We start from the raw sequence: 6,476 nt of genomic DNA on the forward strand, positions 1-6,476 counted from the left end.
TTTTATGTGCCACCCTGATACACCTCCCCACCCCCTCCTGGTTCTGCCCTATCCCCAGCCTGGAGCCCGTCCACCCCATGTGATTGCTGGCTTGGCCAGCCAGTGGGAGAACCTCCCTTGGCATCTCCCTATTAAGGGTTCCTCCCCCTGTGAGGCTGGCTGCTCCTTGGGTTCTGCCACCAGCACAAGGGTGGGGTGCACTGCTCCTTGGGCTTCGCCTGGCCCCATGGCCCGGCCAGCCTGGGTACGCAGAAGCCGCCGTGTTCCTGTGCCGTCAGCCTGGCTGCCTTGAGGATGGGATGTGTGGCGTTGGGGCTTCCCCAGAGCCAGGCAGCCATGTTGGAGCTCCCTCTGAGCCAGGTGGCTGCATTGGGGCTGTCCCCGCACTAGGTGGCTGCGGGCCTGCACGCCATGACCCGTGTCCTCTTGGGAGCCGTTGGCCTGGGCTCTGCCAGCCTAATGGTAATTGGGGCCTCTATCCTTCTTTGGACTGCGACTGACTCAGCCTCCCTCGTCACAGCTGGTGCATTGCAAGTGCCTCCCACCTGCCTGGCCAGCCTTGGGGTGCTAGAGGCTCCTGCCTGTTGTCCGCACCTCCGTCATCTGCCCTCCCTTCAGCCTCCCTGCCAGGTCACAGAGGTCTGGGGGGGGAGGGTGCTTCCGACCCCAGACACAATTACTAATCAAGGCTGACCCTGCTTAGCTTCTGAGATCTGACAAGATCAGGCTCACCTGGGCTATCCATCTCAGAGTAGGGAGATAATCTCAAAGAGATGCTTCACTAACGAGTCATTGACCATAGACTTAACTACTATGTTGCCTTACACGCTATCTGTTGCTTTAAGTTTGTGTTCCTATGTACTACTGGGTAGGTCAATGTGGTCTAATGTCAGTCCTAGAATTGCTTATGCTCTGTTTCAGCATTTCTTCAATGCTGTATTAAATTTTTGTGAATGTTATGTCTTTGTAAACTTGCATTTATTTACCCTATGGCATAGTTTATTGAAATATCCTTGATACTGACTGTGCTAATCTCACAGTATGTAATCCTCCTTGAGTCTCGGTGAGAAAGGCGGATGATAAATGCCATAAATAAATAAATAGAATAGAATAGAATAGAATAGAATAGAATACTTTAAAAGTAATAGGCACAGGGCTTTTTTCAGCCAGAAAGCGGTGGAACGGTGTTCTGACATCTCTAGAAAATGGTCATGTGACCGGTGACCATTAAACTTTAAAATCCCCCCCTTGCTCCAGACTGACTGGCTGACTTGCGAGCAGTGCAGATGGCAATTTAAACTTTAAAATTCCCCCCCCCCAGTCAGCTGGAGCAAGGGGAAGTTTAGATTGCCCTCCACGCCACGCAGAGGGTGATTTAAACTTTAAAATCCCCCCTTGCTCCAGCTGACTGGAGCAAGGGAGGAATTTAAATTCCCCCCCTTGCAGGAGCGCTCCAGGGGTGGCTGCGCCCTGCACGATGACATCACTTCCTGGAAGTGATGGCATCTCACAGTCCCAGAAGCGCACGCACACAATTTGTTATTTTAGTTTGTTTGTTTGTTTATTTACTTACTTATTTATTTTTATTCAATTTGTATTCCACCCTCCCCGCACTAGCAGGCTCAGGGTGGATTCCAATTAATACAATAATATAAAATACAATATCTTTAAAACCAATAAAACATCTTAAATATTTAAAAAAGAACACACACAACAAGCAATACAGCAGCAGGTTTTGAAAAACATATGGCAGCAGATTTCACCAGCCACCACCAAACCACCTCCAGAAATATATGGCAAAGGCTAGATACCCTTTGTAGGGGCACAGCAATCTTTAGGCGACTGGCAGGGAGGCCCAGAGCATCAACCATATGCCTGGTGGAACAGCTCTGTCTTACAGGCCCAGAGGAAGGATAGCAAATCCAGCCAGGCCCTGATCTCTTTAGACAGAGCGTTCCACCAGGTTGGAGCCAGGATCGAAAAGGCCCTGGCTCTGGTCGACGCTAAACGGGCCTCCCTAGGGCCAGTAGCAGCTGTTTATCATTGGATCGAAGCATCCTCCAGGGCTCGTACGGGGATTGGTATTTAGTTGGTATTTCAATTTTAGTTGGTATTCTAGAATACCAATGTTAGTTGGCATTCTAGGCTTGGTTTCTGTTAGTAAAAGGCAAGGGGAGGGAGCAGGACTCGCTCCAGGGCTGTTTTGGTCTTTGATAGAGGACTCATTAGGGCCAGGCCCAGAAGCAACCACCAGATAACTCGATATCACATGACTTACATGATTTACGCAGACTTGGCTGCTTGCTTCTGTTCAACAGGAGCCCCCCCTCCGCCCCGGTCAGTGTAGTGTAGAGTTTCAGAGTAGGATCTAGAAGACCCAAGTTCAAATCAGCACTCTGCCATGAATGCTTACTAGATTACTTTGATCCAGTCACACTGTCAGCCTAACCTACCTCCATATTTTTCTTAATGATAATATGGAGCCAAGGAGAATGATGTAAGCTACTTTGGATCCCCATAGTATAGAAAGGCAGTATATAAATGAAGTAAATAATATAAATGAAGATGGGAGGGCAGATAAAAGGTAGGTTGTCTAGTGGGTGTGAAGGAGAGAAAAATGTAGGGAAAGGTGAGTATATGGAGGCTGCCAGAAGGAGGTAAAAAAGAAATAGTGTGGGAAAGGGGATACAGGGAAAAGTGAAGCCCCCCTATGTGTGCAAGTCTTTGCAGGTTTCCCACCATGCAACTGGGCCTGGCTCCACAAGCACCACACAACTGCTCCACAGGGGAGAGGTTGGCAGGGGTGGGGGTAAAAACAGAGGAGCAGACAAAGGTAGATTGGAAAGAGACAGGGAAGAAAAAGATAACATGGTGGAAGAATGGAAAATGAGATGCCACTGGGAAAGACCTTTTGCGTTTCCACTTATCAATACAAATTAGCATGCCTTGGTAAATACATTTTGAGGCAAGTATGAAAGGCACTTCAGGGCTGGCGCTTATATTAACAATCCTTGCAGGTTCCAGCTATTATATATTGAGATTTAACAGCTCTTTATTATAGTAAACATCTTTATTGGAAGCTGGAAGCAGACAGACAACACTCAGGCTAAACAGTAACTAATTTATATTTGCAGAATCCTTTATTTGCATGAGCTATATACAAAGTAACTACTTGCAGCACAGTGATTGGACTATAAGGCAACAGTTATGATTGGCCATTACCAGCACAAAAGACCAATAGTCTTGTAGGCTTCAGGAGCCTTCATTCCTACTCAAGCAATACATAACACCCCTCCCCCCTAAGTTCGGGGTACCCCATCACAAATGAAGTTGCTAAGGTATGCTGGGGAACGGCAAGCCCGCTGAGACCTACACAATCCTTCTGATATAGACGGTCCTCTGATGGGTGGTTTGATGTTGACAACGGCCTCTGCCCCGCTAGAAGTAGTTGAGGAATTTCCCAGACTTGATTGAGTTTCTGGACAGCTTGGTACCGCTGGACAATCTCCACTCTGCTCAGTTGCTGCCGCCAATTGAGCCCTTGTGTCAGTGGTGCAGGATGAATAGTCTCTGTCCTGTCCCTGCGCCCACTCCGGCCAGCACTGCCATAGCTGATTGGTGTGTCTTTGGAATATTCGGCCACCTCGTAGGATATCGGCCCAGTCACCCTGAGCACTGAAGCTGGAACCCAGATCGGCCCGTCCCCGTAGTTCCTGGTGTAAACTAAGGGCCAAGCTACACATGACGAATGACGCTTGAACGGCAAGTGTATTTCTCCCTGTTCACTTGCCCTCCACTCAATCCACTTGCCGTTCAAGTGTCATTCGTCATGTGTAGCTTGGCCCTAAGTCGCCCTGCTGGAACCTCCTGGGCATTCCCGAAACCTCCGGCTCCCTCTGGGCATCCAGATCTAAGTCTGGGTGGAGCCAATCCAGCAGGTTTGTTAGCCGTTGCCCCATCAAGAGCTCCGCTGGGCTCCGTCCTGTGGTGTAGTGCAGTGTGATGTGCTGCCGCAATATGTAGTCGGTCAACCACTGGCTCAAATCCCCCTGACTTAATCTGCAGAGTGAGTCTTTAGTGGCCCTCACCATTCTTTTGGCCTGTCCATTAGTTGATGAGTGGAACAATGCTGAAGTGAAGTGTCGGATGCCATTGTTCTCGAGGAATCTCTGGAATTCCTGAGAAATGAATTGTACGCCGTTGTCCGAGACTATGGCATCTTGCAGGCTGTGGGTCGCAAACAGACGCCTTAACCAGTGGATGACCACCGTGGATGTCATGATTGATATGGGAACTACCTCCAGCCACTTCGAAAAGGAGTCTATTACAATGAGAAAAACTTGCCCCTGAAAAGGCCTGGCGAAGTCAATGTGAAGCCATGACCACAATGTATGCGTTGTTTCCCATGGGTATACTAGGGCCTGTGGCATGTCGAGGCGAGACTCCTGACAGGGCTGACAGTTCCGGACCCATCCTTCTACAGCTTGGTCCATCCCTGGCCACCACACGTAGCTGCGGGCCAGAGCCTTCATCTTGATAATCCCCAGGTGTCCCATATGAACTGCTGATGCAGCCTGGGTGGAACGACTCTGTTCCCCCAGAGCAGGCATCTCTTGTGGACTGATAACTCGTGCTGGTGGGAGCTGAAGGGCTGGAACGTGTCCAACCAGCCAGTAGGCCACCCCCTCCACACCCAGTTGAGGAACTGAGAGAGTGTGGGGTCCTTAGCAAAGTGGGCTGCAATGTCTGCTGTGCAGAGAGGTGGTTGGGGCAGGTCTTCCAGCTGCATGACCTCATGAACAGGAGGGGAGTCTGCAGTTGGGCCCTGCAGTAGCAGCCTACTGAGGGCATCAGCATGTCCCAAGGCTTTGCCCTGATGATAGAAAAGTTCGTAATCATACATGGACACCTTGCTCATCTCTTGCCTTGAAAACCCCTTGAAGGATTGCTATTAGTTAGTTATGACTTGACAGAACTTTATTATTATTACAGAATACAAATGTTTCAGAAATAACTTTAGACCTGCATGGCCACATCTCCCTTTACAGCACCTTATTACTTCTCTCTGTTTTTCTTGAACAAGCAAGCAGCCTAAGGAAGGGTCCAGTATGGTTTAAAAGCATTCACCCTGCTATTTAAATATCGATTGTCCCTGATAAAGAAAGACAACCTAACTGTTCCTTTGTATTTCTTTTTCTACAGCTTCTAATGTTTTACAAAGCTGAACAGGAAGAGAATGTAACATTTTGCAGTTTTATCATTAGCCACAAGATGCTGCTATGTGCTGGAAAGCATATATTCTCATTTAACTATCAACGGTATTTCAAAGGCCCCACAGCTATATAGAAGCTTATGCCAACATTGCTTTTGTTTGCCAGCATTGTTTTTCTTTTCTTTTTTTGTTCCTTTTTTGTTCCGGACCAATTTAAAAAGTCCACACAGCTATCCGTGGCTGGTTGCTATTATTATTTAACACATGTATATCTCCCTAACTTTTTCAAAATTGCAAGTAAAATTAGATAAATAATCAGGAGTTCCAGGAGTCTTACAAGAATTCCAGGCCTCGTCTGATAATGGTATTTGAGTTATGCTGTTTTTATTCTCTTTAGTGTTTCATTGTATTTTTATAGAAAACTGTAACTTGCCTTGAGTCTTTTGTTAGAAAAAGGACAGGTAGAAAACATCACTTTAAATAAATAAACAAGAAGATCAGTAGTGGCATTCAGACATCCCTGAAAGTCCTCTTGCCCACCTGACTCATTATCTTGTACAATCCAAAGTTTCAGAGCAGCACTGTCCATGATCTAGGGTACACTCAAAGCAATGGTGATACCCAAGAGGGCTGGTGCCTTCTACTAAATGTAGCCAACATGCAGCCAAATGAGGTGGTGGAATAGACCACAACTGAAGAATACCATTTTCTAAGTTTATTCCCTGCAATGTATGTATGTATGTTTGTATGTATTTTACTTCACTTACACACTCACCTTTATCTCAATTGGGGGACCCAAAGCTGCTTACATCATACTCTTCTCCTTCATTTTACCCTCACAACAACCCTGTAAGGAAGGCTGAGAAAGTATCACTGACCCAAGGTCACTCAGAAAGTCTCCATCACAGAGTGGAAGTTGAACTTGAGATCTCCCAGATCCTAGGGATTCGGTTTCGTTTTCTCAGCCATGCCGGACGCTCCTCTCGGCTGGTCCGGGAGGAAACGACCGGGCACCCTGACCGGGCGGCTGATCCGCAAGGATTAGCCCCCAGGACTCCCAGGGAGGGAGCCAGGGTCCGGGACGCGGCGGGAAGAACTCCCCGAAATCAATGCGGGGGGGGAATTGCCCGTTTGTCCCTATGGAGGCCGGCAGATGTGCGCGGCGCCTCGAGTGCCGCCGGGCAACGAGAAACGGCAAGTAAAAGAAACAGGCGGAAGCCTGTAAACAAGCGAATCCCTTCTGTTTTACAAGCGTTTGTGAAGG

The 6,476-nt window shown here is 48.0% G+C and overlaps 1 pseudogene; it reads right to left on the reverse strand.

Moving 5' to 3' along the window:
• Positions 1-3,827: 3,827 nt before the first annotated feature.
• On the reverse strand, positions 3,828-4,918 carry LOC129324998 (uncharacterized protein K02A2.6-like; annotated as a pseudogene).
• Positions 4,919-6,476: the final 1,558 nt, after the last annotated feature.

The sequence above is a fragment of the Eublepharis macularius genome, chromosome 1, assembly GCF_028583425.1.
Source record: "Eublepharis macularius isolate TG4126 chromosome 1, MPM_Emac_v1.0, whole genome shotgun sequence".
NCBI classification, from domain to species: domain Eukaryota; kingdom Metazoa; phylum Chordata; class Lepidosauria; order Squamata; family Eublepharidae; genus Eublepharis; species Eublepharis macularius.